General features: G+C 50.8%; 1 protein-coding gene across 2 annotated transcripts in view; it reads right to left on the reverse strand.

The window, feature by feature from the left end:
* LOC102506353 (phospholipid-transporting ATPase IB) overlaps positions 1-22,658 on the reverse strand; it is a 416,600-nt gene that overhangs the window by 44,774 nt on the left and 349,168 nt on the right. The window lies entirely within an intron of this gene.

Raw genomic sequence — 22,658 nt, forward strand, 5'->3', positions numbered from 1 at the left:
TGTCCTGATCCCGCCTCTGGAGAAATGTCGGAGCCACCAGACTCCAACGTAATCATTCACCCACCCACGTATCCATCTGTTCCTGGTCCTCTCCTGCTGGTTCATCCACAGAACCCGCCTCTTGGCAGAGCGGTTCTCAACACCCCAAAAAGGAAGGTGATCAGGTCACGGTCCTTGCCTTCAAGGGACTTAAAGTCAGGTGGCGTATCCTCCATCGCACATGGGGTGTACGTGTCACGATCACATTCCCTGGGGGCAGGAGGAAGGCTAGAAGGCTGGGGAAGACTTCTTGGGGATGGAGAGTGGGAGGCGCCTGGAAGAGAAGTCTCAACAGCCAGAGGGGCCGGGGGAGAGCGATTCCAAGTGGGAGGATGGTGACAGGGAGGCAAGTGAGGAGCTCGGCCTTTGATGAGACTTTCCGGCTCTGGGGATGCAAAATGGTGTGGGAGGAGTTGGGGAGAGGGCTTAAGGAAGAGTTACAGGGCTAGATGTCAGTTAGGTGAAGAGCTGAAGAGGGGGCTCAGGGACAAAGGCGGGGAGGCGGGGAGAGGCGTTTGCCCTACAGAACGGGGCAGGGGAGGCAGAGGCCTTCTGTCTTGTTTCCAATGAGTGAGGCTTGGGGTGGAGCTGGCTGGCAGCGGCCCCCTGGCCTGGAGGGTGGGCTACCTGGAAAGGGACTGAAGTTAACATGCGACAGAATTCTTTTTATTTTAATTGAAGTACAGTTAATTTACAATATTCTGTTAGTTTCTGGGGTACAGCAAAGTGATTCAGTTATACACATATATATGTATTCTTTTTCCATTATGGTTTATTACAGGATATTGAGTATAGCTCCCCATGCTATACAGCAGAACCTTGTTGTTTATCTATTTTATATGTAGTAGTTTGTATCTACAAATCCCAAACTCCCAATTTATCCCTCTTCATTCCTTCTCCCCTGGTAACCGTGAGTTTTTCATCTATGTCTGTGAGTCTATTTTCTATTTCTGTTTTGTAAATGAGTTCATTTGTGCCCTTTGCTTAGATTCCACATATGAGTGATAATCATATATTTGTCTGTCTCCATCTGGCTTACTTCACTTAGTATGATGGTCTCCAGGTCCATCCATGCAGCTGTAAATGGCTTTATCTCATTACTTTTTGTGGCTGAGTAGTATTCCATTGTGCATACATATACCACAGCTTCTTTACCCAGGTGTCTTACGTGTGACAGTTCTCTTCCTGGTCACCAGTTTCCCTTTCCTGAGTTTCACCATTGGATTCCCCTGCGATCGCTGTGTTCTGCTCGTTACAAGGAAGTGGAGCTCCCGGCGGGAGGGAGGGACCGAGAGGCAGAGGCACGATTAACCTTAGGACCCGCTCGGGTCCTGGTGGGGCTAAGAGTCAGGGGCCTAGTATCTCTCTTCACGCTGAGGGGGGGGGGTCCCCGGTCCTCACCGGGCACCCAGGCTTAACTCACTTCCCCATTCCCACCTTCTGCTCTGGTGGGCAGGTCCATCAACTCACACCTCCGTCCGCACAGTTGCTCCATCTGCGCAGGCGCAGCAAAGCCCCGCCAGCCGTGCGGGTCCTGCCCCTGAACTCCGGCACGGAGCCCTGTTTGTGGTGTGGGCACTTCATGGCCATGGAACTGAGAAGCAGCGAGATTCGGGGTAGAGTTGTACTCCAACCCTGGCACCGGAGGACTTGCCTTCCTTGTCTAAAACTGAGAGGACCAGCTTTCTGGAAGAATAGTTTAAAACCTTAAACATATATGAGTGCATTTTGCTCCATCAGTGACGTGTCTCAGAATTTATCCTAAGGAAATCAGTAGGAACACGGGAAAAGATGCAAGTTCAAGAGTATTCATGTGGAAGAAAGTAAGGAATACGTGTCCAAGCAGAGGCCTCACTATGTTGTGGCTCCTACGTCCAGGGGACACAAGTGAAAGGGACAGAGAATTAGGCTGTTGACAGAGAGCTGTGAAGTGACCTAATGAAAGTGTGGTTTCTGAGATGGCATGTGAAGGGGACCTGCCTTGGCACGGGGGCGGGGGCTGGGAAAGGAAGAAGGATTGGCCCAAGTCTCAGAATTCAACCCAAGATGCCCACCCCAAAGTGACTGCGCCCTGAAGTGTCAGGCATGACACATGTCAGTATACATCGATACATATGATTGTTTTTGTGAGTTCTGTTTTGGGGTTTCCTCACCTTAAATGAAGCACATTCCAGGGCCTCAAACACAGTGCAGTAGTTCAGGCCTGGATCCACCAAGACCGTTGAAACCACCGACCTCCATACCCACGTGTGCTCACATGTCAGCAAAAACACACGGAACGGCGTAGCAGAGGGTGTGCACTGCTGAGTTTTACTTCCATGTCTCTTTGACTATCTCTAGTTCCTGGTTTTCATACAGAAAACACACTACTTACACAGAAGAAAAACTGAACTCACAATCCTCCCTCTCTCACGGGTCCAAGCAAACCCAGGAATGAGCTGGAGTGAGCCATCTGCTTTCTGCAAGTCCTGCCTCCTCTCCACGCCGCTGGCCTCATTGGCTGACCCAGCTGGACCGTTTAAGGGGATGCTCGACCCATGGAAGGTGGGTTTGTTTAAGCTGCACTTAAGGGAACACATCCCGCGTCATCTGCCAGGTGTACTTGTCAAAGGACACAGCCTTCTAAAAACAGCGTTCTACACCAGTCACGGACTATTTAATATAGCTTACGAAATTCACAACTTTCCCTGCTGCAGGAAATGAGGAAAATGGCCTTTAAATGGCCCCGCTGGAGACAGGAAGCCCCCTCCCCCAGTGACAAAGGTTATATGGGGACTTGGAAGGATTGTTTTTTCATTGGTTTTTAAAACTTGGACCTGCGAAGACGTCGTGGGCATAACTAATTACAAAGGTGTGTCTCCAGAAAGGTTTCTAGTGTCCCCGATTTTCACAGATTGCCTGGGGTCCGGGCTAAGGCACTCTGCTAAAGCCGCAGCCTGTGGTACTGAAGTTCAGTTAGATGGCACTAGTTCTGCTAGCATGACAAGAAGTATTTATTGAGCTGGGCTCGGTGACAAGTGGCTATCAGTTACTCCCCCCACCACATATACTATTGAGTGAGGATTTAAAAGCACCCTTTTGATGTGCTAACAGCCCCCTAGGGAAGAAGGCACCCTCCATGCCTTTAGCCAGTGATGCTATTAACCACTTAGGTGCCAAATGCATAGGCACCCACTGCAGTGAATCAGAGGAAAGTTGAGGTAGGGGCGGGAAGTTCCTTGATAAACAAGGACACAGCTGAGGGCTGGAGAGGATGGGGGCCTGTCCGGTTGTCACGCTGCACAGCACAGCCTCTGGTCAGACCAGGAGTGTCCACCAGGGGCACCGCGAAACGTGTCACCAGGGATGAGAGCCTTCAGCAGCTTCTGCGCTCTACGCACCATCCACACGTCCACGGTGCCAGGGACCAGCCACACATGGATGTGGTGGCAGATGAGAGGTTCTAGAAAGGAGGCTGGAGGAACCGGAGCTGGGCAAGGTCAGTCTGTGTTCCCCGCTGTGGGACAAATTTGAGACAGGCACCATGTGCCAGGACTTCCCTTGAAGCCTAAATGGGTTCACTGCCCTCTGCGTGCCTCCTCTGTTTCCTCTACTTTTGAGCCAGGACAGCAGAGCATCTGCCCCCTGGGCCGCTGTGCCCAGCGTCCAGTCAGCTGGGCTCATGTACAGTCCATCTCAATAGACCCCAAGGAGCCCTGGGCAAGACCTCCAAAAATGAGCGAAGCTTCTTCCTTAACATCTCCCTGGCTCCCCCCAACCCCCAAGCCTCTTCACAGTGCCCTGTGCTGATCTGGAAACAGCTCTGACTGTTAAATGACTTAGAAGCAGCAAATGAGCTCAGGGGCTGGCGCAGGGCACTGGCGGCTGGGCCCCGGCCAGCTGGCTGCCGTCCATCCCTCACTGCCTTCCCGGAGCACAGCGGTCCGGGACCCCTCGATGAGACATTTTCTCCAGTGTTTTCTTTAACTCTTGACAACTGCAACTGAAATTTAGCAGCAGCTCCCAGCTCCCCGGGGGGAGCCCTGCTGCATACCTCTCTCGCTCCCTCTCTCTCTCACTGTTACTTTTTATGGCTCCTCCAACCAAAAGTCCAGATTGGTTTTCTTTCTTTTTTTTAACAGAGAAAATATTCTGGGGAAGAAAAGACTTGACTTAATAAAGAGTTTAGGATAACCGAATGACTGCTGCAAACCATCCATCCCCAAGGGCCACACTGAGAAATTAAAACCGTGCTTTCTACTTTTAAAGCTGATTTCTTTCTTCGTGAAACAAAAAAAACCTTCACAGCCGCAGTCGGCCTGCCTTCCCTCCTCCGGAGGTTCTGGAGCGCTCGTTCTGGGCCAGCCTTGCGGTTCGGTGAGAGAGACCCAGGGATGGAGGAGGCGGTGTCCGCCCGCACACTCATAGCTACCTTTTCATCTCCCGGTGCTCACCGCGGGCAGCACCGAAGGATCCAGGCAGCAGCTCCAAATCCCCCACGAGGGCTTCCGACATGCTAGGCATGCGCGTGAGTAGCCTAAGCCCCGCCCCCTCCCCGGTACCGCCCCTCCCCTCCCCGGTATTGCCCACTCTCACTGACCACGCCGCGGGCACGGGTGCAGGTACCAGGCAGGCCTTGGATTCAGCTGCCCCTTCCCTGGGGCCTCTCCTCCCGGACATGGGCACACCCTTGCCGTCTAAGCTCCACCAAAACCCCTGCCAGAGAGGAGAGGTACGATTGCTCCCATCTTACAGATGAGGCAACTAAGGCTCCGTAGGTCAGGGGTCAGTTAAAGGTCACCTGGTAAGGGGCCGAGTCACAACCTGAACCGAGACCTCTCAGCCGCCAAAGCCGGGGCCTGTCCCGCGGTCTGAGCTCCACATTCTTAACAGACAATGGCTTTACTGTCTGCTCACAATTTTCTAGTGTTTTCTTTATTATGATTTGCTAGCATTTCAGTAACTTCTATTTTAATAAGTTGCAGGCCTTCCGATGTATACAATCCATCTTCCATTTTTAGCCCAGAAATCCTAGTCGGACTTTACCGAATACAAGTTAATTCTGTTGCACCATTTCTGACTTTTTTTCTTTTCTGCTTAGAATGTAACATTTTTAAATGATGAACTTAGTAACTGGGCCCCTTCCCGGGCCTGTTGTCCCACACCACCACGCAGGACGCTAGGCCGGTGAGCAGGCGTGCGCCGGATCAGGCACGCCCAGGCAGCCACGTCCTGGGGCTCAGCCTGCCAACTGCACAGCTTAGAACCCCACAGACTGGGAGTCTGAGTGGGTCTCACGGGTCCCCACTCCTCCTCGGAAAGGACACGTCTTACTAAGATTGGTACCTCTGGAGTGAAAATAACACCTTAGTCTTCAAAGCATCCCAGCTGGCCTCGACAGGCCAGGAAATAAGCACTTTTTTAAAAGGGAAGTGATTTGACTGAGGAGAGGAGGCCTCCACTGGACGGCCCAACAGTCCTCCAGAGATGCCAGCAGGGAGACGCTTAGCCTTAGCCACACGGGAGGCCTTATGAGTCCGAGACTCTCCAGAGGGACAAAGCCTCCCATGCAGGGACCATAGACCATCTGAGACGCTCTCTAGATTCAAACCCACTTACTTGGAAGCAGATGCTCATGGTCCTCTAAGTGAGGCTAGCTGAGCATCCCTGGCCTCACTGCTCAGACACCAGAGACCCTGGGCCTGGGCGTGAAGGGTCCCACGTGACAATACTAGAAATCTAGCAGCTTTCACGGGGAGGCGGGCTCACCCGCCCAGCGCTGCTTGTCTAGATGCAAAACATCCAGTTACAACCCGATCCACACCCACAGCACTGACACGTGTCACCACCAGGTGGGTCAGAAACCTCCGGGTGAAAAGCAAAAACCCTGACACTTGCAGAAGAAAACGTGGGACAGTACCTGTCTGACTTGGATTAGTTTTTAGACAATCTGATACGAAACAGCAGAAACCATGGAGGAAAAGAGAAGCGTTTGCATTAAAATGGAGAACTTCTGCACTGAAGGGCACCATAAACGAAGTTTAAGAAAAAGCCACAGACTGAGGAATTTCTGATGCACATTTCAAGCCCGGTCGTGTGCTTGGGGGAGACTTGCACATGTCCACAAACAGAAACGGACAGAAATGTTCCCTGTAGCCTTTTCGGTGATCGACACTCCTGCCCCCCAATATCGAAAACTTAAATGCTTATCAATAGGAGAATAAATACATCCTGGCATATTCATATAACTGAAAACAGCATTAAAATGAGTAAGCCATACTTCTATCACGATGGATAAAGTTCAAAAACCAGTTTAGAAAAAAACAAAATAACCCAGTGTTGTGTTGTGGGAGGGGGTATATATTGATACAGTTGATGTTAAAGTTTCAAAACCCTGCAAAAATCAACACTGCACACTGCACACACTGTGCATGTTTCCCGCAGGTTTATACATACCTAATAGGTGCATGGAAACAGTCACCATGAATGCGATGAGGGTGCTTCCCTCTCAAAGGGGATGATACTGGGAGGGTAACCAGGGGCACTGGACAGCATGGTTAACATTCTATGTCTTTTCTAAAAGCTATGAAGCAGGTAGCACGTCAGTATTTGACTAGGCTGTGGGTTTAACTCCAAATCCTTTGTCTCTCCCTGTGAAAGTCTGTCACCGTGTTGAAAAATTCCATTGTTAGGCCCCGTGAACAGCCAGTCTGTGTGAGGCAGGACACAGGGCTGGATTTCAGGGGTGGGTCCACAGCTATGAGACCCCGAAGGTTCAGGTCAGTGTGTGACGTGCACTAGGACCGCGTGGGGGACAGGAAGGGCAGCCCCTGTCCTCTGCTGCCTTTGGTCAGCCCAGGGGGAGGGGGAGGGAATTCCAAGGCAAAGTGGAGGGACACACGTTCTGCAGGAGGGGCCCGTGCTGGGGGCTCACTGAGAGCCCGTCCCACTGTGGACGATGAGAAGCCCTCCAGCCAGGAGCTCAGAGGCGAGGACCGTCATGGACGCTGTGTGCATAGATCCTGCCAGAGAAAACTGTCCTCGGGTTTAGGGGCTGTATGGGGAGGCCAGCCTGAAAAGAGGGGGAAGCGTGTTGGGCTGAGGGCTATAGATTTCACTCAGGAGACAGCAGAACGCCACAGAAGGCACTGGAAGCAGGGAGCAGTCGTCAAGGTGCCAGCTCACAGGAGCTTTTGAAATGAGACCAAAAGGGGGTCTCAGCAATCGCCAGGGGGACACGGGTGAGCCTGGACTGGTCAGAGGGTGATAGGGGAGGGTAGGCTCAGAGCCCCGGGCAATGAGGGAGGAGGTGGGACCACAGGGTCTGAATGAGGCCAACTTTCAGAAAGCGCTGGTCCTGAAGAGAGCCTGGCGTTCACAGGAACACCCGTCATGTGCAGGCTGATGAGGACGGTCCTGACCATGAGAAAAGAGCCACATTTTCCTGGGCCTGCTGCATGCCGGGCGCTGTGCTCAGCCCTCTCCCTGAATTAGCCCGTCCCCTCCTCCCGGCGGCCCTGTGAGGCGGGTGCCATGGTGATTCCCAGGGTACCGATGACATCACTCAGGTAAGAAAGGTCTAGGCTGTGACCTATAACAGGGAAGAAGCTTTGTGTTCTATCATAAGTTAGTCACAGAGATGTTGCCCCTAAGCTTAAATGACACATGGTGGTCCACCTCTGGGAAGCTGCCTCCCAGGCCACCTGCGGACAGCTGCAGGAAGGAGGAGATTAACACCTCCCCTCTGAGTCCGGTCGGAACCAGGACTTTCCTCCTCCCCTTTTAGTATAAAAGAAGCCTGAATTCTAACTCAGGGAAGATGGTTCTTTGGAACACTAGTCCACCATCTTCTCCATCTGCTGGCTTTCCGGACAAAGTCGCCATTCCTTGCCCCAGCACCTTGTCTCTTGATTTACTGGCCCGCATGCGGTGAGCAGCACAAGTGTGGACTCGTAGCAAGCCCGCTGTCGGGCCCCAGGGCCCACGCGTGCTTGGCTGGGGGGGGGGGGGCTCGTCCTGCTTACTCAGGGGCCATCTGCACCATAGTGACGGGTGGGCCTGTGGAAATGCATGAACTCACAGAGAGAGGGAATACTGGGTAAGGAAAGGCTTGGTCTGGCACCTGGGTGACCCCTACACTAGGAGGAGAGGGAAGGGAAAGGACGCAGTGACATCTCAGTCAGCGGGAGGAGGGCCAGGATGGAGCTGTGTCCTGAAGGGGAGCAGACGTGAGGGAAGACGTGAGGGAGGATGACCGGGAGGAAGAGGGTTGAGCAGCATCATGGGGAAATGGGGGGAGGGCGGGAGGCTGGGTGGAGCTTGTCCAGAATGATGAGATGGCAGTGGGGGAGGGGGCAGGAGGGAGAAAGAACCTTGGAACAAAGAAAGTCAAGAGGCAAGGGTGGAGAATGGTCTCGAGAGTGTATGAGAGGGAATGACGTGGAAGCCTCTGAAAGTTCAAGGGCCGGGTGTTAACCAGGAGGTGGGAGGAAGGCAGTGTCAGTAGGTGGCGATTTAAAGAGATTGCTGGGTGGTGAGGAGGATGCTGCAGAAACCAAGAGGAAGTGACCTCGGTCTCCGTGAGTGGGCAGAAAGTGAAGTCACACGTTCAGAATGAAGCAGCCTGGGGCCACGGAGGAGTGAAAATGACTTGGAAACACTGCTCAGAGGACAGCAAGTCAGATGCACAAATCTTACAATATCAACGAAAGCCCAGTTACCAGCATGAACAGATAAATTCCACGAGGACACAGACTGTCTGACTTTCCATAAAAATGCTGAACAGCAGCCTAGGATCACGGAGCTGAGCATGCGGATGGCGGGTGGAAGAAGGCAGAAGTGTCGGAACTGAAACAGGCAGGGAGTCAGGACAAGAGTGAAAGCGCCGTGTAAACCACTGGTCTGGGAGCCCAGCTGGCAGCAGGGGAGACAGGGCTGGGAGAACTGGGGAAGAGCGTGGTGCATGCCGGGCATTTGCTGAGGGACTGACGGTGAGGACAGGGGTGGAAAGCAGGGTCTGCGGGAAGGAGGCAGATGGTGGCTGTGCGCCAGGGGGAGTCAGACACTAAGATCCCGTGGAAGATGCAGATTCCAGACCAGGTCCTGGAGCTGTAGCCTCACCAAGGAGTGAGGCCGTGGCTGTGCTGAAGGGTCTCACAGGCACTGAGCAGGGCACAGGATTATGAAGACAAGATAAACAGAGGAATCGTCCAGGGAGGGAGCAGAATCCCCAACAACATAGCAAAGGTCAGGAGTGGAAGGTCAGGGTACAGCCACAAGAAGGTAAGAGGTGCTCTGAGCAGACACAGGACCCAGGAGACAAGTGGCCTAGACGATGCTTTGGGGGACATGTTCGGACACCTCCACGCCGGTCCTACCTCTGAAGTGATGGAGGTGCTGGGATGTATACCATATAGGGTGACTGAAAAGGTTTGTTTAGTTTTTTTAAAAAGCAACTAGCCAACCAGTTGATTGGATGCTTTCAAAGGAAAACACTATTTTTGCTCCTGTAATGAGCCAGTAAGAGAAAGGGGTTTACAGAGAGGAACAAATGGTTGGTGGGTGGGCAAAACATCGGGGTGAAAAAGCATGTTAGTAAGACAGGAGGGCGTTCACATGAGGACGTGAAAACAAAGGAGAACCTGAGCAGGGACGTGTTCAAGCCCCGCGTGGCATCTGGGGATGTGCTGCAACTTTCTGCCCTGTCCCTCGGACACGCACGGCCACTTCACGGTTGCACCCTCCCATCTCCTTGGCCTCCCTCTTTCCTCGGGCTCCCAGGCTCCGGGGTGACTTGTGAAAGGAGCAGAAGGTCCATCGTGCTTGCTCCTTTGCTCCCGTTACAGCAGTAATTCAGATGCAACACACACGCGTGTTTAGGTGTGAAAGTTAACACCACACCCAGGAATGTGAAATACTACACACGTGCAGTGGGGTGAATTTACAGTTACTGCGGGATCCATAATGATGTAATTTCCTGGCTTTGGTCTGTAGAGTTTTTCAGCCTCGACAATTTATTAACTTTTCCTTTAAACCAGCTATCTGTCTTTGGCGAGTATTCCCCGTCGTATCTGCGTGCATACTTCTCAGCTGAGTACCATGTCGTCAGAGTCTGTCCACTTCCTCTCATCTCTCTCAGTCCATCTGTGGTTTTTACATCTAACCTCCTGGGGCTTCACCTTTTTTTGGCTCTGTAAATTTAATTAATGTACTTTGGACTTTCTCGACCAGGTCACTGTTGAAAATTCACATAAGACAGATCCAATTTTTTCCCTCATAGTCTAAAAGAAACACTTCAGCTCCATTTCCTTTTCCCATATATTTCGATTTATCTTTTCAGTACAGCTTCCCAAGTTTAAAAATTCCTAGATACAATGGCAGTGAATGCTTCGGACTGAAACTGCTGCAGAGAGCCTGCTCCCATTCAGCAGACTCGCCTGTTACAGTGGGCTTGGTGTGAAAGTCACGTGTGACGGCACCGGCTTTTCACAACAGACCTTCTTTTCTCGTCTTTGTTTCCCTTAATATTGTTGAAGGCCCTGAGGGATTTCTTTTGCTTTTAGAGAACTGTCTTCTTACATTTCTATTAATTTTGGAGACTTGAAGATGTTTTCAGAGGAGAAACACAATAATCAGCCTTCTTTCCCATCTTTTCAAAAACAAAAGTAATGAGGTTACTTAGAGTTGCTGTTACAAAAAAAATCCTAGCTGAATGCATGAATGAATTCTACGGATGCATTTGAGATTTTGAATCATAGACTTTCTACAGCGAGGGTCCCCCATGTCTTCCCTTGCTTACTCTTGTAAACTTGTCTTACTGTTTAATGCCAGTGATATACAATTTTATGCCTCCTTATCTTTTTTTCCTTAAAAACACTTATTAGTAAGCTATTATTAGTCTTTCATTCTCCATATTAACAATTTGCTCTCTCCCAAGCACAAATATTTATATGTTTATCCCCAGAAAAAGCAAAGTATATACTACATTCTCAGAAAAAACCAAAAAATTTCAAATCAACTGTAAGGCAGTAATAGTTGAATGTCCATCTTTGTTGTTCTTTCTAATGAAATCCTTCACAGGCTATAAATAAGTTGGCCATGGAATCAATGGGAGAGAAAAATCTGAAAAACACGTTTTTTGAATTCTGTTCCTCTTAGAACTCCTATTTAAATACTTGGCCATATTTCTAATTTGTCTTCAGTGACCTTTACTGGTCAAGATGATTTTTTTGTTCATTGTTTTTTTACATGGAGGTACCGGGGATTGAACCCAGGACCTCACACAGGCTAAGCATATACTCTGCCCCTGAGCTATATACCCCACAGCCCCCAGGATGATTCCAAGATCACCTCTTTCTCTGTGGATCTTTAAATACTTCATTTTAAAACCAGTAACAGTTATTGAAATGTACCGACCAACACAATTGGTTTGTACGAGAAACCCACAGAATGCCACCCAGAAGCGCTTAAGGTAGTGGTTTTCCCATTAGCTTTCTGCAGAGCAGTATCCGGAAAGGACTGAGGGTCACAGGCGGTCTGCTGAGCAGACGTGAAAATGGTCACGACCTACAGCATTCTACGCCATGGACCTTGAACACACAGTGTCTTGGAAAGTGGGCTGAGTGTCAGGCAATGACACCGCTGGTGGAGCAGTTAGAAAGAACTCGGGGATGGCCGGAAATGGCCAGGAAGAAACAGCTCTGCGTTATACTGGGGATGATGAAGCCCAGCCCTAAAGGAGGGCCAGAAGCCGGGTAGGGGTGGGCAGCCAGCCTCCCAGTGCACTGGGAACTGGCTCCCGGTGGTTCACCACGAAATCAATCAGGGGGTTCCACACTGACATGCCACTGTCACGATCCCACCAATTCATTCACAGATTAGAACTTAAATGACTGTCTGTGGGATTACGGTTCCTTCCCTTCTCCATTCAGCTTGATTTAAAGATGATGATTTACTATTTTTCTTTCAATTAAAGGACACCAGGAAAACATTTGTTTGGAGTCCTGACACGCTGGTCCACCGAGGCTCATTTCCTAGAACTTCTCACTGAAGGTTCAGCAGGGCCCGTCTGCATCTCCAGAATGAATTACTTCCGCAGACACGCAGGCCCACCGCCTCCCCGATAATCCCCCACATCTGTTCTCGGCCCGCTGCTGGCCAGCGTGGGAACTGGCCAGTCCGCCGTGAGCACTGGCGCAGCCTTGGGGTCCCAGCTGAACATGCCGGACGCGGTGAGGCTCTGGTTTAAACCATGTGCGACATAGAGGAAACACCTGTTTAGAGCTTGTCCAAAATAAACGTGTGCTGAGCATTCTGAGGGCTTGGGGTTCAGCAGTCAGATCACAGAGCGCGGGGCCCCTAGGTGCCTGACCTTCCCCAGTTCCCAGGGTCGAGCGAGCATGTACTTCTCCAACGTTTTAACTGAGGAGAGTCCCTCTAAAGTTGGTTGGAGTCTCACTCCTTTCTGGGTGACATGCAAAATTTTGTGAAATCTATAGCCTCAACCTCAACCAAAAGTCCCATGTTGTCTTATTTTGGGCTGAAGTGTAACGCTTATCATAAAGAATTAAAATAGAGTGTGCCGTTCTTAACAACTTAATAAATGCTTGATTTATTTGGTTTTTGTTTATTTGTTTTCTGGTTCATTTATTTATTTGTAGAGGAGGTACCGGGGATGGAACCCAGGTCCACATGCATGCTAAGCATGCGCTCTGCGGCCAAGCTCTACCCTCCCCCTCCCTCTGGAGAGAACGACGTGACCCAGAGTAAACGCCAATCTCTGCGCGGGGGCGCGGCCCTCCGTCGGTGAAGCATGCCGCCGCTTCCCCCGTCAGCAGCCCGGCTGGGGAAGGTGGCCCCAACTTCAAGCTTGCTCAGCCATGAAGACAATGTATTTTATTTATGGTACTGCTTTGTTCCAAATGCATCCAAGGTGGAATCACATGTAGAGATGAAACAACAAAAAAATAAAGCAACACAATGTAACACGAAATATCAAATAAGACAACATGTCCTTCAGGTGGGCAGGCTGAATTCGTATGGTGAGTTTAATGCTTAAGGAATGAGCTTCTTGAGTCTAGGAGGACACATCTGTAAAATGGGGCTTTCTGATCCTTGCAGGGTGGTGGCTGGGCACCCGGGTACACAGACACATCGCCTAGGATAGTACTTGGCACTGGGACTCTGAGTTGCAAAACTTGGCAAAATCTAACTCTCTGGAAGGGTCTCTGAGGTCATTCGTGGTCTTTCATTCCAGACTCTGTCCTTGGCCTTCCATCCCCAGCCCTGTGAACCCTGGCCACACCGAGCTGTCTACACTTCCCCAAATCCTCAAGGTTTTCTTTGTCTTCTTTCTTTTTCTTTTTTTTCTTTCTTTCTTTTTTTTTTTTTGGCCTTTGCCCATGTTGCTCTTCGCTTGGCTGACAGCACCCCGCTCTGCTGTTGTTCTGTGAGAATTCCTCTTCCTTCTTCAGGATTCGATTCAAGGATCATCCCCTCGGCTTCTCCAGACAGAGTTACACGCTTCCCTGCTCTGTATCCCTCTGTAAGGGTAACAGTTCTGTTGCTACTATTTTTGCATGACTACCATTTGTCGCACACTCCTAAATGTCCACCTGCAGCATTACCCTCTGTTTCCGAGACGTGGAAGGTGTGGTTCCATCTCAGGTTGCAGCGCCGGCCAGAGGAAAGAGCCGCCATCCATCCAGGTCTGCAGACCCCAGGGTGCACGCCCTTTGCGCCGTGCCTTGTCATTCTGCACTACGCTCAGTGATGCTGACCTGTGTCTTCGCCTTCTTTGTTAGATGGAAAGCCTCCTGAGGGTGGAGATGTGTTCCCTACACCCCTGTGTCCCCAGTAGTTGGCACGTCCTAGGCGGCCACTTATTAACAGAGTCACTGGAGACAGCGGGGGGGGGGGGGCTTTTACACAGGCTGTCCACATAGACTACAGGTTTCAACCTGCCTGCTTTGTGGGGGCATCAACGTCTGGAAAGGAAGTTAAGAGTCCAGCACCCCAGCACCATCCGGGTAACACCTACTCCTCAGTCTTTAGCAGCAGACACTGAGCACTGTCATCCAGATTCCTAAGGGTCTTCAATTGGCATCAGATAAACCTTTCCCCTTGGGTGGCTTTCCAGCACTTGCATCAGGTTAGGCCCTTGGCATGTGGGTCCACTTTGAGCTGATTACTGAGGAGTGACCTTCCATGAGGGGCCGACAGAGTGGTCACTCTCAGGCCGGACAGCCCCAGCCTGAGGAGACATGGCCGCTGGCCTGGAGGTATGGCTGGGACCATGATCCTGACAGTGATTCCCCCTGGAGACCTGACTCTGGGTGCTGTCTTCAGGGGGAGTGCCCTGTCAGGCAGTGACCAACTGGCTCCAGCAGCTGAAAATCTGCAGGTGTCCTTGTCACTCGGAAGATTGCTGGGAAGTCTGGTCACACGGACAGATGTTCTACTGACCTCAGCTGGTGTGCGGCCACATGTGGAGCCTCTCCTGTGACCTTGAGGCCCTCTCAGGGTGGGCTAGCTCACAGCGCCGAACTGTGGGAGACCTAGGTGCATAGCCCTCCCCGGTCCACTGGCTGACGCTGACTGGGATGTGCCTGCCAGTGTCCTGGGATAATCACGACAACTACTGTCACTTACTGAACACTCGCCCTGAGCCGGGCATCATCCTAAGCACTATAACACGAATTCTTTATTGACTGAACGCAGTAAAGTCTGCGATGTTGGCGCAGCTTCCACCACCCTGGCTCCCTCTTGCAGTGACCCTACAAGACATCAAGAGAGGTAGTGACTCGTCTAAGGCCGCAGGGACGACAAGCCATCCTGCTGAGAGACCCTGCACTCTGAACCGTGCGCCACGCCGCCTCTCAGGCCTCCCTGCATCTTGTTAAGCCAAAGACCATCAGCGAAAAAGTAGGAAAGGGATCCAAGAACACGACTGCCAAGCCAGGCGGAAAAACTGGGCTGGCCATGCCGTGCAATCCAGTATCAGCGGAAGGAGAAGGTGAGTAAACAGAAGTTGGGGTGAAAGTTCACGTGCAGCTCACAGTGATGCACTGGGGATGGGAAACCCAAGGGAGACGATGAAGTGAAATTTGGGGGACACTAAATATGGTTCCCTTCAGGTCTAAGCCCCTAAGTGACCTCCCTAGCAAACTGTGAGCAATCTAAACACCCGAGACAAATCCTCTAAGCAGACCTGACTGAATAATCCAGATTCTGTTTGCCTGGGTTTTTGAAGCATCAAAACAGTTCCTTTATGTGCTGACTTCGGCTCCCTGGCAGTTTAATGACGCCTCCCACGGCTCACAAGCATATGAAAATCAGGCAGAAAGAAGACCTTGGTCTTCGATGCCAAGGGCCACCAGGTGCAAGCCTTCCAGCTTGACCTTTGCCCGAGCAGATTCAGCGGAAGCTGAGCTGATCGAAGGGGAGAATTTTCTGTTTATTTTCCTTTGTGGGGCAGAGGAAAGAGACGCAGTAAGACTGGAGGGCTGGAAGGGACGGTCAAGACAGCGGGAGGAGAGAGTGGTACCATGCCCTGCAGAGAGACTGGGGAGCGGAAGACGAAGACCTTTGCTTCTCCTGGGGCTACAGAGACTAGAAAGACAGCTGTGAGCTGTGAGAAGAGTGACGTGGTGAGGCGTCAGTCCAGTGCAGGGAGGGAAGGGGCGGGAAGGAGCCGGGGAGGGAGTGGGGACTCCTCCTTCAACAAGCCTCAGGGTGAAGAAGAGACTGCCTCACGAGGAGGGGGGCACGGGCCAGGGGGATGCTCGGGGAGTCATGGCAGCAAAAAAGCCAGTCAAGACAAATTAAAAATGGGCAGGAAGTCCCAGGATTAGGCATGGGCTTTATATGAGTTCTGTTTGGCAAGGGAGTGTCAGTTAGGTTGCGTTTGCTGTGGGTAACTAAAAACTCAACTAACGGTGGCTGATTTTGATTTTTCTCCCCCAGTGTTTCTGGAGGTAGGTCTTGGCTCCTCTGTGCTCCTGAGTACCCAGGCTCTTCCAATCCTGCAGCACCACTGCCCGCAGTGTTGGCCTTCTTCTCGCCTCCTGCCTGTGGCCTCATGGTCCCAAGATGGCAGCTGTAACACTGGACACACCATCTGCCTTGAGGGAGGAAGCGGAGGTAGCCCATCCAGCTCCACTCACGCTGGAAGCCCCTGGCCGACTGCCCTAGTAACCACCGGCTGACTGTAACTCACGCGGCCACTTACGGCTACGAGGAGGCTGGCCATCCAAATCCGCGCCCTTTTAGCATCCTTAGTGGGAAGTGGTTGGAACGAAAGAGGTTGTTAATGGCATTTGAGTTGGCCATGGAGATGCAGAGTCTGACCTAGGGAACAGGCAGGCAGCCTGGAGCATACAGGGAAGTCGCACTGTTCCTGAGAAAGAGAGTGAGGATGCAGAGGAGTTCTGAGAAGGAGAAACATGAAACTGAAGGGGTGTGTGTGACAGCTCAGTCACTGGTGTGGGACATGGGACCGTCCTCTGATCGAGGACGAGCCAGGGCGGCTGGAAGAGAACTGGTGACCTTGGGAACATCCCCTGGGCACGTGGTCGAGCGTCCACAGAACGGCTGACCCACGGAGCGGACTTCAGCACAGGAAACCTAGGACAGCGTTCTGTTACTGAAACACTATTTCTTTTTTGTTGTTTGTTTTGGTTCACATCTTTCAACAGGTGATACAGTTTTTTAATTTTATTTTTTTGTTGGAGCGTTAGTGAAAAACCGCTTCTGACATCCGTTTCCTTCTAACTATTTGGAGTCATCTTTTTATTTTTCTTAAAAGGTTGGCTTTCACATTTGCAGGAAATTCTTGCCGTGTACTCCTGTAGACAGTTACGGGGACTGGTGGGGCTAATTTCAGAGTGGAACTATCAACGGAGGCTTAGAGGAGAACAAGGAGAGAGGACTGAGAAACAGTGTCGACAATTTCCTTTGGAACACACAGAAGGAAACGGAATGAATACTTCTACATTCTTCAATTACATAATTTTGAATCAACTGAAAGGATTCTAGATTCCATTATTCCAAAGGGAGTCCTTAAACATGCATGTCGGCTGACTCTGCCTCCGCCTCCATCCGGCCCCCAGCCGTCTGCTCTGGGCAGTCCAAACGTGTCAAGGAAGCTGTGACTCTGCCCAGCTGGAGCTCCCTCCCAACGGACAGGGAGAAAAACGCGGCTTTGCAGAACTCACCAGTTGTTTTCTCTGGGGCTTGAAACCATAACATTTCCCTTCGCAGGAAATCGTCGGGGATGTTTATTTTTTCAAACTTCATGAATATTAAAAGCACCATAACCGAAGCCAAGACATATGAAAAATGAAGGCAGTGATACCAAATGTGGGTGTGCCCCTTTCAGAGCAGTCCACGTCAACGGAAGATGAAGGGAAACGGTACAAACACGAAGCTAAACCGAACACAGTTCTGGAGATGCAGGGATGGCCGCCGAGTCTGGGCTCTGGCCGCGCAGCCTGGGACGCTGGTGGCGCGGGGAAGGACGGCGCTGTCCTGTGAGGGGACCTCAGAGGAGAACGAATAGGCATCTTCTGGAAACTCAACGTGCCAGTTCTTTTTTTAAAAGGTTCACCCTTACTCAGCCTGGATATACCATGAAACTCTGAGGATGTACATAACTTAACGTGAAGAACTAGTAACCAGGGAGAGGCTTCGATAAGACCTTGTGAATATTCAGACCCTTTAGATCTTTGAGTGGCAAGAAAGTGTCTCCCCAGCATGAACTCATTCACCACAGCGAGCATCGTACTGTTTCTCTCCCAGCCCTGCTGGCCCATGAGCAGCCCCACAGCTGGAGAACCCTAACTGGCATTATGATAAAAAAAAAGTTCAGACCACTGACCCAGACAGCTACCAGCCTCTTTGGGGACTGAATATGATTCACCCCCAACCAAAGTCAAATCTGATTTATTTTTAAGAGAAAAACCAAACACTGAACTCACTTCTGAAATGCAGAAGCCATTACATTTTGTCCGATAAAAGTGATAAGATGCAGAATCTCAACTGTTGTAGGAAATGCTTTTTGCTGGGTGTTGAGCAGTATGGGAGGTGAAAACACCACGCGGGGAGGTTCCTGAGCACAGAGGCCGCCGTAGGGTGGAGGTGGCGGGACCAGCACTGAATTCACGCACTTGTATCAGAACAGACTGTGTCCCTGAGATGCTGGGAAGGCAAGAAGATGAGAGAGTGGAGACGGTCAGGAGCGGCAGGAAACAAAACGAGCAGAGGAGAGGGAGGCCCGGGAGACTCCGGGGACGCCCCTCACCCGTCCACGCTGGGACCTCGTGGCTTTCTGGAGTCGAGGTGGGTTACCACCACTTTTCAGTTCTTTCGCTCGTTCTTCCAAACACTTCTGACAGTTAATTAAATAAAACTGTATTAGTTCTGCAATAATTTAAAATTTAACTTTTTGTGACTGCTAAATTTATTTTTATTTTCAGACTTGAAGCTTTTTTTTTGAGACATGATCCATCAATTTATGTCTTTCTCATTCATTCATTTAGCAAAACATCCATTGAACACTCACAATCTGCCAGACACAGTATTAGACGCTGGAGACACAGTGGGCTCAGTGGGGACATAGGTCACACCCTCAAGAGCCTCCCACCCGTTGGAAAAGAAAGGTGTTGAGTGAATGTTAAGCTCCTGGAAAGTGATACACTGGACAACGGGCTGCCCTGGGGGGAGGGGCAGGGGGGGAAGGGTCAGGAAGGACCCTCCGGAATGAGCCACTTTCAGCGGAAGCTCAAAGGCGAAGTGTGAGTTGATCAGGTGACCGGGGAGGTGGGCTGTGATTGGAAGGAACAGAAGGCCCTGTTTGCAAGGCCCCAGAGGCCGGAGAGAGCCTGGAACGTTCCAGGAACAAATACGACAGAGGAGAGCGAGCGAACGAGAGCTGACACAGAGAGGAGTTAGATGGTGGAGGGTCTTTGCGTCTTGTTTAGCACCCGGACCAGAGCACAATGTCAAGCTGAAGCCATCAAAGAGCGTTAACAGCAAAACGACGCCCTCCAGAAAGATGACTTAACCATGGAAAATTTCCTGTAACACTTGAGAACTGTGGCCTGAAATCTCCAACTCTCAACTCTTCTGTACTTAAACATGCACCCACATCACACCCGCATTATTTTCATTTTCTTCTTGGACGATAAGGCATCTCTTTCCTTGCCCCAAGCTTTCTGTCCTGAGCTCCTGACTCCTCACCCTTCTCTTCCATGCCGCCCCCTCCCCTGACTTCACTCCATCTCTCGGGCCCTAGGACATTCTCCTACCAAAACGCCGTCCTGCCCCACAATCCTGGAGACGATCTCTATTTTCCTCAAGGTCTTGCTGAGGGGAGGCACTGTTACTCTTAAGAAGTCCCCACAGTCTCCTTGCCCCTGTACCCCATAGCTCACAACACCGTTCTTTTGCAGTTTCAAGGAATTTGCTCCGTATTCATTCCTTACACACAACACATTTACTCCACGTTGTTTCCTTCACCAAGTCTTAAAGAACGACTAAACATTTCACTTTTATATTCTCAGCACGGAGCTCAACGCCTGACAGAAAGGAGACCCACTAAATAATTTTTTTACCTGAATTCAGTAAAAACTGCAAATATTTTAAAGTCCTTGTTATTCCCCAAATACGACATAGAAATACAACCCCATTTGCAAATAAATAAATAAAGCACACTCCAATCTTTCTACCTGGTTAGTTCTCAATGAGAATTACACACAGTGGGAACCAAAAACACTGCAATGGAAAATCAACTTAAGATGCTGTTACAGGTTGACTCGTGTCCCTCCCAGATTGTTATGTTGAAGTCCTCCACCACCAGTGCCGCAGAACGGGGCCGCATTTGGAACCAGGGCCATTGTGGGTATAATTAGTTAACAGGAGGTAATTGGGATGGGACCTGAATCCAAAATGTGGACACAGACATGGGCACGGGGAGGACACCCCGTGAACACGAGGGCAGAATGGGGGTGATGCCTCTCCAGCTGAAGGAATGCCAAACACGACCACCAAACCACCCGGAGCAAGGAGAGAGAGGTCTGGGACAGGTCCTCCCCCACAGCCTCACGAGGAGCCAACCCTGCCCGCACCCTGACCCCAGACATGTAGCCTCCAGACTGGGAGACAGCACACGTCCGCTGCTCAAGCCGCCCAGGGTGTGGTGCTTTCTTACAGCGTCCCTAGGAAGGGAACTTGGAGATTAACTGCGGTCTACTGTCCGTAGTTCAGTTCCTCTCGTCAAGCCTTCCTTACTCTCCTCTGGGAGCGGGGGGCCCAGGAGGCAGCCGGGGAGGAGTAGGAGAGTTTGAGGATGTACACCATGGACACGATCAACCCACGGGATTCTTGCAAGGACATGGGAAAGAGAGCTGAAGGGCTGCTTACTGGCTAGTTTCTCTCCTTACCAGCTATCTGGAAGAGAGGTACCCCTTGACAATGACATGAACCCATCAATTAAAGCCAGACACTGTACTGTCATTTTCTGGAATGTCTTCTGCAGCCAGAGAACAACTTCACAGAAAATGCTAGAATTACATCATCCTATCTAGATGATATTCTTAGAAAAATAAAGCCAGAAAGGATTTAAATTGTTCAACTCTCTCTCTCCAGAAAGGTGAGGATCAAAGCCGTCACAAAGGGCTCCGACCCAGACGTGTGCAGCACCTTTCACACACATACTGCACGGGACCCTCCACACCTGTTATTTTGGTAACTTCTAGGACCCAGGGGATTTAGCATCACCCCCACTTTACAGACGGGAAATAGAGGCCAGGGGTACCTGGAGGAACCTCAACATGGATGGAGAGGGTAGCTTATTTTAATTTGAAAAAGGTAACAGTAAAAAACAGAGGACTGCATGCATTTCCCCTGTCCAGCCCCTGTCCGCAGTGCCCAGCCGAGCGCTGGCCTGGGGGGGGGCTGACCAGCAATGTCGCTGAAAGTGACATGAGGCTTCAACAAAACCCTCTCTGAAGACCTCACGACTGCCAAGCCTACGGCTGCTGCTCCCGGCAGGGCTCCGCTGGAGGACCCGGTCATGGGAAAACTTCGCCACGTGTTCCGCCAACCGTGCTAATTGCCGACCTTCCCCGCCGTGAGGAGGGGCACCGTCTTTCCTCCGTGCTCCTCCTGAGATGTGTTTCTAGGCTGTTCCTTTGCTTTCTCAGGTGAGCAGGGCGGCGGGGCTGGGTCTGTTAACACCCCTGTCCTTGCCCCTTCAAGTTGGTCATAAAAAGAGGCTGCACTTCACATCTGGGCCGAGGCAGCACAGAGTCCAAGTCGGGGCCCCTGTAAAAGATGGCATCCCCGGGCAGGGCTCTGGTACCTTGATGGCTGTGAGGCTGCCACCGGGATTAGAATTAGCGTGTGTCACGGGCAAGGGCGCGCCTGGCTGGCAGCTGCCTGACAAATGTTTGCCACAGACCAGCCGCCCCCACCACCCCCGGTCTGGGACGCCTCATCCCTGTGCAGGATCTCTGGACACGTGCAGACACATGGGATGTGGCATCAGAATTCCAACAGCACGCCAAAGGGAGAATGCCAGGAGTCACTAACCCTTCTGCTGGGTCTCTCTGGAGGGGTTCCAGTGATTGCTTATTTATAACCTCCGAGCACTTGGTGGCCGTCCACAGAAGGAGTGAGCAGCTGCCTACAGGAAGCCGACAGCCCTGCCCACCGCCTGGAAGCACGTGTTCCTTTCTGTCATCTTTGGGGAGGGCTGCAATTCCGTAACGGGCCAGTTGGCAGCTTATTTCCTTCTGTGTGTGGTTCACTGCAACTGCAGGACTGCAAGACCTCATCATCCTGTCACCAGCCGCTTCTAACGCCTAAAACAGTGTTCTGACAATAAGACAATTCACACTTATCCTTGTAAAATCCTCCTGCCATTCTGAACTCCTACATGTTCATGTGGGGCCCCGCTCAGGCGCACCCCGATGCTCAGACTCCAAATGCTAGGACCAAACTCTGAAGGTTTAGAATAAAGACTCATAATCAGCATAGTGAACTGACCACAGAGTTTTTTAAAAAAACTGCGTGTTACTGATTAGGATGACAGGTCCGTGGGTAGAATTTTACAGCCGAAGAACCCGGATCGGCGTGGTAAGGCTCGACCTCCTTACTGCGTAGATAAGATCCCGGCAGCCAGCATGCCAGCACTTTCCCGTACTGTTTGAAAGCTCTGAGAATGCAGCTCATTTTTCCTCTTTAAAGTTAAATGCAGTTAATTCTTACTCTCCAAATTCACAAAACAAGCGTGTCACTGTTATAACATTTCTAAGGTCTAAGAAATAAACCACAGAAGGAAAAATAATCACTACCTCAGTAAATTATTTACCTTATTTCTGGTTTAGGCATATAGTTCAATATACTTTTCACTTTCATACACATTTGAGCAAATAAACACCAAGAACTGTATTTCACACTATAAATACCATGCTGTTCCACAAAATGTCACATGTTCAATTAGAAGAGCGTATCTCGGCTTTTAAGCCTTTCATGCCAACCCAAGATTCTATAGGTAAATAAATTAAACACACAGATGCGAATTACTTTCAGTCCAGTTTTTCTACGACCTGATAGTCTTATTTATTTTAAAGGGGAAAAAA

This window comes from Camelus ferus, chromosome 14, assembly GCF_009834535.1.
Source record: "Camelus ferus isolate YT-003-E chromosome 14, BCGSAC_Cfer_1.0, whole genome shotgun sequence".
In the NCBI taxonomy this organism is placed as follows: Eukaryota; Metazoa; Chordata; class Mammalia; order Artiodactyla; family Camelidae; genus Camelus; species Camelus ferus.